The following is an 18,374-nucleotide window of genomic DNA, read 5'->3' on the forward strand; positions in this document are numbered from 1 at the left end:
TACAAGGACTTTAAAATCTCTTTTAATATTAATCTTACAGATTTAGTTTTTTACTAAATTCATCAACTCACAATATTCTCATTAGCCCTTCCTCTGCTTCTAAAGAATATAATTGTTTTAAAATGCAGATGTCGTATTATGGGTCTTGTTTGCCAAATTGGCATGATTTCCTTCAGGTCTGAGACAAACCCGCCGAAGCTTGTGCGTGGAAGGTCTTCCTACCGTGCATAGCTCCGCCCCAAGCCTCCTTGCCCTGGTTCCATCTCGCCACCGTGCTCTCCGAATTAGGTGGACAAGTGACAGGCAGTAGGCCACTAGCAAGGACGCTGGTCTTCCTGAAGACCATATTTGGGGGGCAAAGAGTGAAAAGCAGAGTAGGGGTTTCTGTGAAAGATAGCAGTCGTCTGGTGTTGAGACGTGGTGGGGACTATGTGTGCCACCCAACCTGGGCTGGGCTTTGCTTTGCCACCACAAAGGCCATGGGGTGTAACAACTGTGCGATAGGAAACTGTCAGAACACCATTTAAACTCACTTTCTCAAAGACAGACATTGAAGACTAGTAAAGGTGCTTCTGGTTAAACATTTACCAAAGGTGAACCCTGAGCCTCACTCCCTAAGACGTACCTAAATGTGTTCCTGCCCAGCCCCCCACGTCCCCCCTCAGGAAACCAATTGGGGCTCACGCCCGTTCTGTCTGAGGAACACCTGAACTTCATCCTCACAAGAAACCTGCTACAATCCGCGATCTAAGAGAAACGGGTTAATGTTTCACAGAACCAAACCAGACACTCGATACAGTCAGAGCAGGGATTCATCGGATTCGCAGCTCTGGTCAGCTTTCCCCCCGCTATAGTCAACCGCAGTGGCCGGGTAACTCCAGGACGTTTGGCGTTACCAGACAGAAGATACGCAAAGATGTATTCAGAAGGACGGAAAGAGACACTATTTTATTCCTCTCTCCCCACCCCCAGGAGATGATGATTTGAATCTCCCCTCATTGTTTCCCCTGTCCTGTCCTTTGATGATGGCTCAAGATGATGGCTTTCATCAGCGGGTCCCACATCAGAAACACAAAAACAGAAGCAAAATGTCAGGACCCCATCACAGACAACTGAATCCGAATCTCTCTGGATGGGGCCCAAGTGTTTATTTCTTAAAAGCTCCCTGGGTGATCCTCCTGTGTTCTGAAAGTTAAGAACCACTAGATGAAATGAAGCAAGTTGCCCTGAAATAAACATTTGCTTGGCGTCCTGGTGGTCGGCGCTGGGAAGGACGGCAAAGGGATGTGGACAGACTGCACGGCCTGAGCCGCCCTCTAGCTAGCAGCTGCTGCCGCCCTTCTACCCAACAGACGCAGAGCAGTACTCTGGAGGTGCCGCTCAGAGGTGCAGTCGTTTCCATAAAACCTCACCTTTACACCCCCTTTATTTTCTCCCAGGGTGCGGTCAGCTTCGATTTCTCCAGCACACACTATCGCCAGACAGCCTAGTGAATGGAAGTGGCCAGGTCATGGCCACAGGTGACTAAGCTGGCTACAAAGGGAGCCTTGTATTCTCCCTTCAATTTTTCCTTCCTCCTGGTTCTGCTGCCTTGTCCTCACACACATGCGTGTGAGAGTCGGCTCCCCAGTTCAGGCCCATCCAGTGAACACGACCCTCATCACTCTTGAGAGTGGTTTTTAAAATGGAAGAGCACCAGGTGCTTCTTGCCCAGAAAGATCTGGGAAATTCATGAAATCTGGAGCTGTGTCCAGATTTGCCTTGGTTCAGTAGAAGAACTAGACTTGAAAATGAACCAGAGTCATTCCAAATGCAGGCACCTATTGAACTGATGACGTTCAGTCTCAATTGCCAGTTACAGGTGAATAGAAGAAGCCAGTTCTTCCCTCTTTTCCCTTTTTTTTTTTTAATGTTTTTTTATTATATTATGTTAGTCACCATACAGTACATCCCTGGTTTCCGATGTAAAGCTCGATGCTTCATTATTTGCGTATAACACCCAGTGCACCATGCAACATGTGCCCTCCTCACTACCCATCACCGGTCCATCCCATTCCCCCACCCCCCTCCCCTCTGAAGCCCTCAGTTTGTTTCTCAGAGTCCATAGTCTCTCATGCTTCATTCCCCCTTCTGATTATCCCCCTCTTTTCCCTTTCTAAAGTCAATGACTTTGATGACAACTATTCCTCGTTCATGAGCTTTTCCAAAGGGTTCAGTCTTAAAAATCCTCATCTCCTCCATGCCCACAATGCTTATCACATGGAAGACAGCCACCGTAGCAATGACTCAATTCAAAATCACTCTAGGCAGCTAGTAGTGCTGTGGGGCAGGAATGCACCTAGAAATGAACTTGGGTCTACCGGGCCTTACCTGGGATTTGTTCTAAAGCAGCACCACTCGAAACTACGTTCCTGATTGGGGGAAGAAATGTTTTCAATTTATTTTTTATTATTGTATTGGATTCTGATAGGGGTAGGGTATTATTCCTCCCCCAGGATAACAAAGGCCTCTGGTACAGAGAAGTAGGAAGCCCGAGGCAAAATGCACCCAGCAGAAAGAGAGTTCATGCTCTCCCATCAGCCTCTATTTGTTCACAGCTTGGCCAGAATCGTCCAGCAGGGAGAATAGAGGGTTCCCATAGCTGAACATACAGGAGTTCTGATTTACGGGCAGTGACTTCCAGTTTACCTGGACAACAGGGAAACTCGTAACCCCACCTTTATTTCCTGTTCCTTCACTGAGGGCTCCTGGTTTTATGCAAATTAGCTAGAGTTCACGAGTTCACGCCACATTTCGGATCCTGCCGTACAATCTCAGACAGCTGCTGGTCTGGGGGAAATTCCAACAGCTTTTATGCTGATGCTCCCAGACAGACAGATAGGAGAATCACTTTCAGCGGCTTCCGTGTCCTCCCAGGACGGTCTGTTGTTCTGAAGCTGAAGAGCTGCTATTAGCACAGTAATTTTTTCAAATGAACATTGAGCTAAATTACCTCAAATGTATGAAGGAGCATCTCTCACTGTGTTATGGAAAATTGCCTCCCGAATTACAAGACTATACAAAGCACATATTAATTTGGGGCCCAAGGACATCCAAATTGCCTTAGCTTCTGTACTGTATTGTGATGACACGCTCTTAATGACGCCAGGTTCCACGGATACCACGAGGTGCACACTGTTGGGAAAATCAACCAGGAGCTTTGTCCGTGACGACCCCCGCATGCAGACCCAAGCCCAGGCAGAGGCATTTTGCGCTGAGATTCAAGACTTTTGCAGAGGAAATAAATTCCAATTGCATAGGCAGGGAAGTGAATTTGAATTCTAAACTGGGTCAACTTCCCTAGATGGCTTTCTCACCGATGCCCAGGAGCGAGGCAACAGAGGAAGCAGCCATCGGCAGCCCACTGTCCAGAGCAGATGCCCCATGACAGGTGTCTCGGGAGGTACTCCTGCACCTGCACGTTCAAGTCCACGCCAAGGGGAAAGGGGAAAAGCAGAGGCCAGCACTGTGGTGACCATGTGTCAGTGTGTGGTCCCACAGACCGTGAGCCCTGGAAACCAGCCCTGCCTGGACCCCCCAGCCGGTCCCCCTGGCATCCGAATAGGCAGCTCACGCGAAGCCCCCCACAGGATGCTTCCAATGAAGATTCTCAAAGATAAAAATAAACATTGTTTAAGATAAAAATTATTAGATTTGCCTTGTTTGTTCCACCTAGCCTTGTTTTTCATTTTTCACTTTTTTGAGGAAATACCACAAAGCAAATCCTAGACATAATGACATTTTATCCCCCCACATGCTTTAGTACACATCTAAAAAAGATGTGTATTTTGGGGGGGTGCCTGGGTGGCTAGGTCGGTTGAGTCTCTGACTCTTGGTTTTGGCTCGGGTCAAGATCTCAGCCCAGCATGGAGGGGGCTCTGAGCTCAGCAGGGAGTCTGTTTCAGATTCCCTCCCCCTGCCCCTCCCCCACTCGCAAATAAATCATAAATAAATAAATAAATAAATAAAGTGTGTATTTTTTTCTGCATAGTCACAATGCCATTACATACCTAACAAAATTAACAATGTTTCTTTCCTATCCAATACTCCGTTTCAAATCAAATTCATCTTATTATTCAAAAACATCTTTTGTTGTTTTATTTATTCAAACAGTAAAGCTTTTGCAAAATAAAAATAAGACCATGAGGTGCCCCCACCCCAAGGCTTGATAAACTGTAAAAGGCTCTGGGGCTTCCTCAGCTTTCCTTCCACCTTTTTTTTTTTAAGGTTTTATTGTTTTCTGTAAGTGATCTCTACACCCAACGTGGGGCTTGAACTCACCATCCCCCAGATCAAAAGTCACACAATCTACCGACTGAGCCAGCCAGGTGCCCCCCCCCAACTTCTTTAAGTCACTGGTGTCCCACTCTTCCTTCAGAGCTCAGGGCTGTCCATTCCAGGTCATCTTGGTGGCCTGCCAGAGTGTGACTGCCAGGCCCAAGCTGGGCCCGCAGGAGTGCGACCTTGCCGGGAGCCGAGCGTGCACCTGGACCGCAGCCACTCGAGGGGACTTCCGTTCACCCCGCTCCCTCGCAGCCGCCCTGAACTCCGCTCTTCCAAAGACCTGGGGGTTTTATTCCCTGGAGTCTATCAACTCGGCCACAATGGCTTCTGTCTTCAAATGAACCAGAGCTGCTTTCTCACCCTAAGCCTTCCCCACACCATGTCCCCTCACAATCTGTCCCCTTTCGCTGTCCATTTGCCGTCCTGTCCCGACCGAGGCTCCCAGCAGACGCTGCAGCGTGAACACACGACAGCGACCCTGCCAGCGGCCACCACCCCTGGCCTCTGTGTCCGGAGGGCTGTGCCAAGGCAACGGCCCCAGCGTGGTGCAGAAGCTCACCAAGGGTCCTGAGACGCGGACCGACTGACGCGATGTGCTCAGGGAGGAGGCTCGGTTCCGACAGAAGCGAGTAGAGCGAGAACCCTTGACTCGCAGGGGTGGCAGAGGGTCCCATCTGTCGTTTCCCAGCGTGTGCTGAGACCCAGGGCATGGGCTCTGGAGCTGACCTGACACTCTGGTCCTCATGGGAAGGCTCCTCAAACCTCACCTGACCCCTCGATGCCCACACCAAAGAGACAAGAATTCAAATCTCTTCATTCCGTTCTCCCTTGGATGAGCATGTCCCTCCAAAGCATTAGATATTCATGAAATAAAATTAAAAGGCACAAAACAGGGAGGGCTGTGCGACTGAGTCCTCCCAAGTAAAAGACTCAGTCCAGATATTTTCTAGAAAATGCCGCTGTTTGCAGAGCGGTTAGTTGGGCACGTGGCTTTTTTTTCCCATCAGATATAAATGGCTACTGGATACGATTGCTACTTAAAGCCCGCAGAAGCCGAAGATTACTATAATCAAAACTTGTCAACTTCCATTTCTCCTTAATAAAACTTCTGATCTCAGGCCACAAAACGACAGAGATAACGAAGGAAAGGATTCCCCTCCGCAGAATTAGCGCCGTGCTGGAGCTGGAGCAGCCGTGTCGGGCTGGGGTGCGCCACCAATAACGGCCCCGGTGGGGGGGGGGGGGGGGGTGTGTGTGGCTAGGACCCAGGGATCTGTGTTGGAGCAACCTTCCACCCCAGGGGACTCTGAGGCAGGCTCAAGTCTGAGACCCAAGGGGACAGAGAGGAGGTCTGCCAATAATTCAGCCCTCCCTGCCTCCCCCTTCAGTCAGCAAACCTTTCGGGAGGCCTCCTGTGTGTCAAGCGCTGTGTCGGGTGCCAGGGATGCAAAGACCATAAAGACACAGCCTCGGCCCCCAGAGACCAGTGACGGGGACAGGAGAGCATGGAAGCAAATAGGGCCTGGGAACCAGCACCGTTGTTTGCAACCATCAGTTAGATTCCGGGCCTCTCTGCTTTGATGCTGGGTGACCTTGAGTGCGATTCTAAACCTCTTAGGGAGGCTGAGAGGCCTCAGTTTCCCCATTGCCTTCTCCATGGAGATAAAAATCATCCTCCAGTTCTAGGGCTGTCGTGAGATTTAGGTGAAGTGGTGTGGATGAGGACGCTTGGCCCCAGGCCTGGCACACACAGGAGAGAGGACGAGAGGTCAGGAGCAGTGGTTTTCAGGGTGCAGAGCGAGAGCATGAGAGAGGGTGTGGGTCAACCCCACCTGGCCGAGAGGAGCTTCCGGGAGAGGGCACGTTTGACGTTGGTCTGGGAAGGTGAGTCATTCTGTGCAAAGGAAGGGTGTCGGCTGGAGCCAGGTGGCTGGGAGGTTCCTACAGGCTCTGGGTGACATTCTGGGGCCTCTCATGCCTTCTCCAGCAGGCCCCGGGAGTCGAGCAGCATCATTTGGTGACCACTGTGTTCCGGTCTACTATCCTGCCCGACTCCACTTCTGGGCCAGTTAAAGGTCAGTCGCCGTCCTGAGCTCCCGGACTTTGTGAGAGGCTAATGCGCCACCAGCGAACGGCTCAGCCTTCTCCCTTTCCGGCTTTATCCCCTCGCTAAGAAATGTGGTGGAAACGGGGACATCACCACACACCAGCCTCAACACCTGCCTTCGACCAACCCATGGACAGCTTCCCTCAGAGCCTCTTCTCACGGGCCTCTCCAACTTTCCCATCCGTTAGTGGAAATGCTGGAACAGCGGACGGAGATATGGGGGCCACTCAGATCCCTTCCCACCTAGTCGACCTGAGGGGGACTCACCACCATCCCCCCCCCACCAGGACTCTGAAGTTGTCTGAGGCAAAGTCTACTTTTTCCACAAAACAATTCTTTTCTCCTTCATTTGTATTATTAATTTAGAAAGCCCAACACGAGCCCCAAGTACGGCGCCCTCTCTGCGGATCGGTCCCCCTCTCACCAGGAACCCGGGCCTCCCATCCTTCTCCTCCTCCTCCTCCTCTCCTTTTATCCCGGTGGCCCGCTGATTGGAAAAGAGCGCCCCCCCTTCCTCCCAGCCCCACAATTGTCACCACCAATTAGTGCATTGTTAGGACACACAATGGCGTTACTGTAGCCAGTGGAATGGGAGGGCTTTGTGCTTCTCCAGCCGGCCGTGGGGGCAGTCAAGTTTCATTTAGAGACTTAAAACACCACGCCAGAAGAAAAATGCTATCAGAAAAGCAAAAAGAATAAAGCAGGGGGTGGTGGGGGAGAGAAAGAAAAAAAGAGAGAAAAAGAGAGAGACAGAGAAAGAAAAATAGGACAGAAGGAAAAGGTGAAGTTGAAGATGGGGGCAGAAGGAAAGAAGGGTGGGCAGCAAGTAAATGTTGAAAAGAGTAGGGAAAAAAATCTGCTATTCAGGAGTTAGCCCGAACTCATGAAAAGACCCAAGTGGTTGCTACACACTGAAGTCCCCCCCAGAACACAAAAAGGGGCTGGGGCTTAACGGCAATTAGTGGCCTGATTGTGCTTGGAACGCTGTGCGTCTTTAGAGGATTTTTCCAACTTTCCTATTTTTTTCCCCAGTCCTCACAAATAAAGGGGGCGGGAAGAAAAAAGCAGGGGCTAGAGGAGGGAAGGGCCTGCAAGCACCGCCCGAGCAGCCTGGGGTGGGGGCGGCTCAGCCTTTCTCTTTGACAGGTAAATTGGATTTTATTCTCTGAAGCTTGTAACTAATTACAGAGGGTATTTTTCTGTAAGAACGTGACATATGGGTACGTTTTAGAGTCACTGTTTTATTTGTTTCAAGTACCTTTCGAGCAGCCTAGCCCTTTTTGCAGCCCGGAAGATGCCCCCAGAGGCCCAGCTCTTCCATCCAGGGCCCAACGGCCATGGACTTTGTATGTTCAGAGTCTTTTCTGCTGGTAAAATTCACATTCCAGTTTAAACCCAGGACCAACCTGGGAAAGTAGCCCTCACTCCTGAGCCGGTATCCACTCCAAGCATTGGTCAGACAGTCCATGGGCTGGTCACCTCCCTGTGTTTTCCCTCCCATTCTTCCCCCTCACCGATTCCTAAAACCATCAGAAGTGTTCTGGGCTTGCGAGAGCTGAGGGACAAGGGAAGTTCTTTGAGACAAAGAAGCCCCCCTAAAGTTAGGCTGGTCTCCTGGATGCCCAAGTTCACTGGCGTTCATAATCATATTCTCTCCCCCACCAACCACCTCCCACTTAGCCCATACCACATTTTCCAGAAAGTGCAGAGACTCACCAAGGTGGACTCGCCAGGGAACTAGGATATTCATGTGTTGCTACTTTTTAACAGTTTTCTTGGAACAAGGAAGCCTGACAGAGTCAACTCATAACTCGTACCTCCTTCACTCTGCTACTGGTGTTTTTTATTTCCCTTCAAAGGCATTAAATAGGTCTCCCCTTTCCCTCTCTCTGGGTCAGACCAGACTCTTATCGATGTATTTTCCAAATAAGCTATTTTACACCTTCTCCCCATGCAAGCTTTCACCAAAGTCGCCCCTCCCCATCTTAGAAACAAAGCCTTCAGAATTTACCCAGAATGTCTAACCATTATGCCTCCTCTTTTTTGCTTTTCCATGTTTCAAGTTCAAGCAGAAAAAACAATTGGGGACTGTTCCCAGGCATTTACTTGGGGTGGGATAGTGGGGGGACGTCCAGGAACGTGAAGACCAGAGTTCTAATCCACATCTCTGATGACCGAGCGGCCCCGGGCAGGTGGCTCAAGGCCCGGGGCCAGCTCACTCTGTGTGTGTGTGTGTGTGTGTGTGTGTGTGTGTGTGTGTGTGTGTGTCTAGAGGGGCCGCTATGCTGGCCCTAGGGCACTGTGACGAGTGTGGCGAGGGCTAGAAGACAGATCCTGTCAAGAGGGCGAGTCCTGGCACACGGCCCGCGGGCACCGCACACACACTGCCTTCCTTCCCCGCCGTCTGCTAGTCAGGGGACCGGCCCGAGGGACCCTCCAGGTGGTTCTTTCTTCCTCCCTCCCTGCTGTGCTGCCGGGACTGTTCTGGGCTCTGGGTGGATGCCTTGACTCCCTTACCCCCACCCCCCATCCCAAAAAAAGGGCACGTCCTGATTCAGTCAGGAAAGGACAAGTGAAACTCTCTGATGGTGGCCCATGCCAGGTCACAAACACCCAGGTCGGGAAATGCAAGTCTCAGGGAGGCTTGAAACGAGGAAGACGGAGCCTGTCCAGTCAGTGTCCCATCACCAAGTCACCAAGCTCACCGCCTATGTATCTCTCAGGCGTCATCTCTTCCATGTCCTACTGTCACTTCTCCTGTCCCTAGCCCCTCTTTCCAGGCCCTTTCAGGCAAGGTATAAACTATGAACTCCCAGGCAACAGAAATGTGTCAGGATTGCCCAGGCTTGTTTGACTGACCTTGAATGACGTGCTGTATTTAAGAAATACATGTTTATGGGGGCGCCTGGGTGGCACAGCGGTTAAGCGTCTGCCTTCGGCTCAGGGCATGATCCCGGCGTTGTGGGATCGAGCCCCACATCAGGCTCTTCTGCTATGAGCCTGCTTCTTCCTCTCCCACTCCCCCTGCTTGTGTTCCCTCTCTCACTGGCTGTCTCTCTCTCTGTCAAATAAATAAATAAAATCTTAAAAAAAAAAAGAAATACATGTTTATGGAAAGTATCATTAAGTTTTCACTCCAGTGACCATACCTGGCTGGGCGTGCAGACTCACGGTGACTCTCCTCACTCTCCCCTCCCGCGGGGCCCTCAGGGCCACAGTGCCGCACACCGCCCTCTGGGACCAGCGAGGCAGCCTCTGGTAAGCGGCGTGCCCTTAGAGTGACACAGTCCAATAGCACTTTCTGCAATGACAGAAGTGTCCTGTGGCTGCGCGGTCCAGCACGGAAGCCACCAGCACTTGGAATGTCATAGCTAGTGCAACTAAGAATATGAATGTTTAATCTTATTTCATTTCAAATAGTATAAATTTCAATAGCCACTTGTGGCTGGAAGCTCCCACCTTGGACAGCACAGCCTTCCGTGATGTTACTGATCCTTGCCTTGGCCAAGGAGCAAGTCTGCTCCCAAACCGTGTTGCTTCAGAAGGATATCTGTGCCCATGACGAGCCTTTGAGCGCCTCCTAAGGAGAAAGATTTCCAGGGAAAGCGGAAACAGTCTTTTCTGTCTCCCCTTAACTGAAACCACCAACTTCTCCCAACGCGCTTTCTGCTGACAACCACGATTTGGGGCTCCCAGGTGTAGATATATGTGGTCTTACCTCGAAATGAGAAAAAGTAGCCTCCCACACCTGGGTGTGGGGGGATACCTGGAGGAGTCCAGGGATTCTATCTATGATGGTTACCCAGGGCAATAAGACGAGTCCACATTCTTTTCCTCCAAAGTTGTCAAAGGATTCCTGTTAACAGGAGTTATGACTCTCCCCGGAGCCCGCAAGGCCAGGGCCACAGTCTGGCTGTGAACAGGCACAGGGTCATCTGGCTGCTGGCGCCAGGTAACAGGAGATCACCCGGGGACAAGCTCAAAGATGAGAGCAGCTGGGATCGAGGTGGCCGGGAATCAGGACGGCGCAGGCGAATCGCACACAAGTGAGCCCCTCGGCGTCTTGGCATTTAAAATGGTCCACACGCTTGTGAGAAAAGCCAAAACCCCTCTAGGATTTGCATGATAATTCCAAATGATATTTTAAATTGCCATCCAAAGGATAGATTAATTGTTCACGCCTCCAAGTAAAATGGGGGTCCTCTTCTCACCTTTGCTGCCGCCACCCCCACCAGGTTCCCGAGGGGTGCTTCCTACTTAACAGGCCCTGGAGCAGGCAATTCTAGGAAATGAGCTACACTTAAGACTGGAAGTTAGGATGAGCACAAGGGGAAGGGTAGCGGGAACTCTGGGCGGGGTCCCCCCTTAACGTTCGGCTGATTGCATTTACAAACGNAAACATAAAATTCAATATGAGAAGTTCTCCCTCATCTTTCTTCTCCTCTCTGAGAACAGTTATTCATACCACTTATTCTCCGCTAACCCTAAGGTCTCAGAGGCTCTGAAATGGTTGTACACTAAACATACACTTTATTAGTCAATACCTGCGTCCAGGGCCGTATTTGAGAAGAGCCATATTCAAAAAACGTACCCACCCTCTGGCCCTGGAGACGTCACTGTGTGTCTGGTGTGACAAGAAACAAAGTCCAGAGAGCAATACAAGAACAAACATACACCTGCAGTAAGCTGCAAATTCCCTGCGTGGTCAGGGTTCAAAAGGCAGAGCTCTCTAAGGGCTGCAGTTGGGAGGCGGCGTCACCCCACAGATGCGCAGAGCCATTCCCAAGGGATGACCAGCTGGAGCAGTCACGCTGCACCCCGGGGGCCCTCCAGCCCCCAGGACCCGGCAGCGCCTCAGGGAAGCAGTCTCAGGAGAGGGAAGGGCTTGGCCAGCCTCTGAGGTTCATGGAAAAGTCACTCCAACCTGCAACCCCAGCCAGCTTCCTGCTCCCTTCATGCACATCCCTGGGCAAGATCACGCACTCTGGGCCATGGTTCCTGGTAGGAACCCTGATCCAGTCTTGGGGTACCAGGGGCACAGATGAGAAGAAGATCCCAGCACCTGCCACCCCAGGGACAGGGATGAATTCCCAGCTCTACCATTTACCACACGCTGTGTGACCTCCTGCCAGTGACTTAGCCTTCCTGAGCCCCCACATGTGTCAAATGTGCACGCTCATGGTTCCCCTGCAGGATTATGTTGAAGATTAAATACCAGATGTACAGTGTTCGGCAAATGATTTGATACTTATTAAGCCTATACTAATCTTTCCTGGAGAAGAGGCAGGAGGACTGAGTGAAGAACTACGGTCCCTTTTCCACACTTTTCTAGGCTATGGGTTATTTGATCACTAACTATCTTCGTTTTGACAAAGCCCACCACAGGACAGTTTCCCTGCAGTGCTTTTCAAATAACAGAAACTTGAATGATCTATGATTTTTTTATAGCAATTTGGCTTAATTTTTTTTCCCCTGAAGTTGGTAGAACTGGTTAAACTTAAGGAGAGCGGTGCTAGGAGGTACCATGAAGGATTTAATTTAGCTTCTAGATTGGACAGACCTCGGTGAATCCTTAAAAAGAAACTAATGAAACCACGTGCTGTCCAAAAGTAATTCAGTCGTTCAGCAAACATTTACAGAGCACCTTCCGTGAGACAGGCCCTAGGCTGCGTCCAGATGGCCGCCTGGTGCTCTTATCTTTAGACTAATAAAAATTCTCATCAATAAATAGTTCTTAAATAATCAGAGATAAGGACAAGTGCTTGGATCTGGGATGATGTAGAAAGTTGTTTTTAAATGTGAATAATTTGCCAGGTGTATAACAGATAAAAAAATGAACATCCAGATTATATAAAGATTGTCTAAAATCCCATTAAAAATCATGCCAGGGGCAGTTTATAGAAAAGTGAAGTTAAATTGCCAGTAAACCCAGGAAAGAGACGAAGGAATAGGATGGGTACTTAGAAAGAACGAGTGAGCGTAGGAGTACATATGATCCAGCAAGTCCACACGCGGTACCGACCCCACAGAAATGACGGCGAGGACCGCAACAGAGCTTTGCTCGCCCACGTTCACAGCAGCATCATTCACAGTAGTCAAAAGGTGGGAACGAATGATAGAAGAGGGAAAAACAAAATGTGGCATATACTTGAGGGGCTGTGGGCCTTTAAAGGAAGGAAATTCTGACACACGCTGCCACAGGGATGGTCCTTGAAGACGTGACGCTACGCGCAATGAACCGATACAAGGAGGCAGACACCGTGTGATCCCGCTTACAGGAGACCCTGGAGCGGTCAGATTCGGGGAGACAAAGTGGAACCGTGTTGCCAGGGCAGGGGAGCGGCGGGGGGGGATTTTGTGAGTATGGAATCCAGGGAGGGAAAATGAAAGAGTTCTGGAGATGGGGGGGATGGCGATCGAATGTGAATGTGCTTGATGTCACTGAGCTGGACACCTAAAAATGGTTAAAATGGCCACTTTTATGTTATGGATATTTAACCACAATAAAAAAAAAAGGTATTTTCAACTTGGATTCAAAAATCACTATCATTCTAGGAGCGCCTGGCCAGCTCAGTCAGTGGAGTGCAGACTCCTGACCTCGAGGTTGTAGGTTCGAGCCCCGTGTTGGGTGTAGAGATTACTTAAAAAAATAAAATATTTAGGGGTGCCTGGGTGTTTCAGTCAGTTAAGCATCCAACTCTTAATTTTGGCTCAGGTCATACTTTCCAGGTGGTGAGATTGAGGTCTGAGTAGGGCTCCACACTCTGCATGGAGCCTGCTTAAGATTCTCTCCGCCCCTCCTCACTTGCTCTCTTTCTCTCTCAAAAAAAAAAAACAAAAACAAAAAACAAAAAAAACAGAACAGAACAAAACAAACAAAAAAACCCACCATCATCCTTTTTTTTTTTTTTTTTTCGAATTATGCCTTAAAAATACCCTTCTTTCTCCTCCCATCACTGAACTTCTTCAGTGTGCCTTTACTATTAAAAATGCCTGGGCGGCTCCGTCAGCGAAGTTCTACCTTCAGCTCTGGTCATGATCCCAGGGGCCTGGGATCCAGCCCCATGTTGGGCTCCCTGCTCAGTGGGGAGTCTGCTTCTCCCTCTCCCTCCCCCTGCTTGTGCTCTCTCTCTCTCTTTCTCATTCACTCTCTCTCAAATAAATAAAATCTTAAAAAAAAAAATGCAGGGCACCTGGGTGGCTCAGTTGGTTAAGTGTCTGACTCTTGATTTCAGCTCAGGTCATGATCTCGGGATTGTGAGATCGAACGCTGCATAGGGCTCCGTACTAGTCATGGAGCCTGATTAAGGTTTTCTCTCTCCCTCTCTGCTCTCCCCACCACTCGTGCTGTCTCTCTGTCTTCTCTCTATATAAATAAATATAAATATACAAATAAATAAATATTTTTAAATGCAAATATGTTTTTAAAAAGAATGAGGTAGGCAAAGAAAAGTCTACAATAAATCATGACATGAAAAAGGCCGCTATACACAATACCTTTCCATTTATGTTAAGAAAAAGAAATATATCGTATGTGCACAAGCCAGGGAAAGGTCTCCAAGGAAACACCTACACTGGTCACCGAACTTGCTCCTGAGGAGAATGGGGGTGGGAAGTAAATGGGAACTTGTGATTTACTTTTATTGTGGAATAATTTTAAAATAGGTTCATAACTCCCCAATATCAGGGGAGGAAGGCCGGGGTCTCCTGCCCTGGGGGCTCGGCAAAGTGGGCCCAGGACTGCCGCCATGTCTGACTGGAACGACATGCTACAAAGTGTAGAACAGACTAACACACACCCAGGACAGAAGGAGACCTTCCAGATTGCGAATATTATGAACAGTTGTCTGTAAAAACAAAAACATACCTGTGAAGTCATGAGTTTCAGTTTCCGGTGTGGGAAATGGGGTCACTGCCGTTCAGCTTGGGAGATAACAGCTCAGCCTTGAGCCAGAAATGCAGGAGTTGAAAGATACCACAGGTTATTGGTGTGAGGTAGGAAAACTATTTTACCTCTTCCACATCTGTTTCCTCATCTGTAAAATGGGTACAAGAATAGAGATCGGGGTGGTTGTGAGGATTATAAAGCACCTGGCATATACCAAACACCCAGTAAATACCATGAATATAAAATAACAAAGTGAAGTACTCATTTTTTTAAAAGGGTGCCTGGAGTTTGGCCTTTCAAAAACCAAAGCCGAAGCCATTTCCCTCCCCTGTGCAGAACCTGACATCCAGAAAGCATTCAGTAAATAGGACCCAGGGCCTTGCCCTCTGGATCCGTGGTGCTCAAAGGTCAGTGAACTTCCACACGGTCTGAGGAGCTTGCTAGAAATACAGATGCCCAGAGTCCGTCCCCAGAAACTGATTCGGTTGGCTTAGAGTGTGGCCCCTGGAACCTGCATTCCACCTCCACAGCCCTATAGAGCGCACTTCAGAAATCCTGTTCTAGGAGGAATAGTTGAAAAAGATGAGGCAGAGTTCAAATGTCCTCCCTGCCCCCAAAATGTTCTTTTCTCCCTCCGGAAGTGCAGTTTCTAGAAAAAAATGTGCTTGCTATTTCTTGACAAAGCCTCAACAGGGCTGTTTTTTAAAAAGAAGAGAGGGGAGGGAAGGGAAGTGGGGAAGGAAGGAAAAAAAAAAAAGGAAAGGCCAGCTTCCTGGAGGTGGGCTGGGTGGGAGTACCAGGAAGCCACGGATTTGAAGGCGTTTGGCATTTAAACCTAAAAGACTAAAAATCCTCAAATATCCCATCTAATGGACAGACAGACCTTTTCCATCCTCTGGGACAAAATCCAAAGAGTTTTCCAGTTGGAGAAATAGCGGAAATGAGAGACAGAGAAAAAAAATGGGCTGGAGGAAAGGAGGGGTGGAAAGCGGGGGACGGGTCAGGACGTGGGGAAAACCAGCCAGGGCGGGACAGAACAACGTAACTTGGATGTAAGTTCAGTTTTTCAGTACCTTTTACACAGAAAATAAATAAATAGAACTAAAAACTCACCTAATGCTTTTTTTTTTGGGGGGGGGGGGGAGGATTTTCCTGCCGTTCTGCAAACACCAACTAATGAATTCATCTGCCCAGGACAGCCCCTCCAGAGGGAGGTAAACAGTTAGAGGCTCTTAGGCCCTATCTGCTAAGTAAACCAGAGCTACAATGGGCTCGAAGTTAAGCAGCTCGTGTGGTGAGAGGCTGCATATTGTTAATTAATTGCATCACGTCTGTAGCTGATAATCAGGTCTGGAGGGTGGCTGTTTTCAAGTCACACAGCTTTCGGTGGAAGTTGAAAATTAAAAGTGTTGCTCCTCTGAGCGACTGGAGATTTCAGGATCAAACCTTATTAACACAAGGGCTTCAAATGAAGGGGCGGGGTGGGTGAGAGAAACCCGAGGAACCGGGGTTGGCAGCAGGGGGACCAGCACGAACAGCTGCTTAAAGTCAGGAGCCCATGCAGACATTCACCTGGATTTTTAATTCAAAAGACAAAGACACGTGTACCAATGCGATGCGGTGAAGGCATCGGAGAGAATCCATCTGTCTTGTGCAGCCAGGACCCCTTCCGTCAGACCTACACTGCCTTTGTCTGGTGTGTCTATTAATTCTTTAGACGTTTTGTTAGAGAAAATTTCACCCATACCTGCGACTCCCCACCCCATCCATGTGTCACCCAGCCTCAAGGATCCATCATCAACTCAAGGTGAATCTTGTTTCATCTAAACCAGCCGTTGTGACTGGAGCTGGCCTCAGAGTCAGCCACGCTGGGGGCTGGCTAACACTGAACGTCCAGGTCAGCCGGTCTGGAGTGGGGCCTGAGAACTGGCATTTTCCCAGGTGCTGCTGGCGCTGTGGGCCAGGAACCACGTTTTGAGAAGGACTAGCCTGTAAGCGCACTCACTTTTTAAATGATTATTAAAGCTCATCTCCCTAGCATGCCATTTCCTCTGAAATACTCAGTGCTCTAAAAAATGATACCATATCACACCTAAAAAAATCAGGATAATTCATGGATATCATCAAATACCTAGTAAGGGCTCCAATTTCCAAATGCCTCATACAGGTCATCATTTTTTTACAGTTTATTTAAATCAGAATCCACACAGGGCACATACTGTGATCGTAGCATATTGTATCTTTAAGTCTTTTCATCTTTAACCACTGATCCTCCTTCAACTCATTTAGTTCCTTGCAATCAACGTGTTGTGAATGTTCATTATTTTTTAAGATGTAGAGCAGCGCAGCGGGGAGCTCCCCGGGGTCCAACTGCATGCTTGTGACCTTGCTGAGTCAGTCACCCTCTCTTAGCACAGGGACGCTGGTCAATGTTTAACAACCAGCTCGGAGGGAGGAGGGGCTGTGGGGGAAATACAAGCCCCAATTTGTACATTTGCCAGTTTCTGGGGTGTCAACACCGCCACCATGGCCGATTTCAAGGGATCAACATGCCGTCAGGAAAGGGAGGGCCCAGGGCACCCGGGTGGCTCAGTCGTTAAGTGTCTGCCTTCGGCTCAGGGCGTGATCCTGGCGTTCCGGGATCGAGCCCCACGTCAGGCTCTTCCGCTGGGAGCCTGCTTCTTCCTCTCCCACTCCCCCTGCTTGTGTTCCCTCTCTCGCTGGCTGTGTCTCTCTCTCTGTCAAATAAAAATTAAAAAAAAAAAAGAACTTAAAAAAAAAAAGGAAACGGAGGGCCTGGACACGTGTGGGGTAGCACACTGCGGCACGGAAAGTCCACCATACGGACACGACCGACGTGAAGAACCCCGAAGCACAGACACCCATGAAACATAAGAAATTAATTAGGAAGTGACGACTTTCGAGTACTTATTACCTTTGTTTTAAATATAATTTATGTAATTATAGGTTTATTTAATTTTTAATAATAGCCATGTTTAACCACTCGCTTGCCCAATTCCTGAGAGTGGACCCAGCAGCGCTGGCTCGCGCACACAGCTGTCCCTCCGTCTCTCCGCCAGGAAGGGGGGCACAACAGCACTAAGGCTCAGCGGCGAGGACCAGGGAAGACCACGCGGCCCCTGGCTCCCTGAGGACTCAGTGCGCAGGCGCGGTCCAGGGGCCCTCCGGGGGAGTTACTTGCTCCTGTGCCTGGGGCGGTGTCAGATCCAGGGCAAGTTCCGAGTTTTCAGAGTTCCAGGGGGAAGAAGCAGCCAGAAGGGTGTGAGCTCCAGAGGTGGCCCTTGGGCCTGGCTTGATCACCACACAAATTCCAAGGGCCCAGAAGAAATGCGGGTTAGGAACTGACTCAGGCCCGAGCTCCACCCCTCCACTTCACGGGGCGCTTAATCTGTTTGCTAAAACCAAGACCCTTCTTTGGAGGTAGATCGGGTTACTGGCAAGGTGATTATTGTTTCTAATGGTCTGCAAACAAGTTCTCAACTGTTAACCCCTCCAGCCTCCGGGGGGACCCCGGGGACAAGCAGAGGCAAACTCAGGCACACGTTGCTCAAGGGGGTTGAGGGATGCTAGAAGAACAAGGCTGCATTCGGGAAGGGTCCCGTCCCAGCCAACACGTTGGAGCTCAAGTCCAGGCTGAGTACGAGGCACCCGGCCTTAGTTTCCGCATAGCCTGTGACTCCCGCCTGACTCCCTCCGGTCCCAGGAGGCCCTGAGTAACCCGGCGCTGGGGAATTCCTAGGCCCGCCAGCATTGTGCACAGCATAAGTCAATAAAAGAGGCAAGAGCAAGTGGCACGCTGCGTTCTCTGGCCCCTGCTTCTCAGCAGGGTGAGCTTAGGCAAGTTATTTAAGTTCTCTGAGCCTCGGTTTCCTTGTGTATTCCTCCGGGTAACGATGATTTCCACCTGTGCCACTGGGGGGGGATTATAGATAAGGTGTGTAGGGCACTTAGCCAAATACCTGGCACATAAGTACACAAGAAATACTAGCTGCTCATTATCATTATTTCAATGCATGTTGATGCTATCACCGTTAA

This window comes from Ursus maritimus, unplaced genomic scaffold, assembly GCF_017311325.1.
Source record: "Ursus maritimus isolate PB19 unplaced genomic scaffold, ASM1731132v1 scaffold_1, whole genome shotgun sequence".
NCBI lineage: Eukaryota > Metazoa > Chordata > Mammalia > Carnivora > Ursidae > Ursus > Ursus maritimus.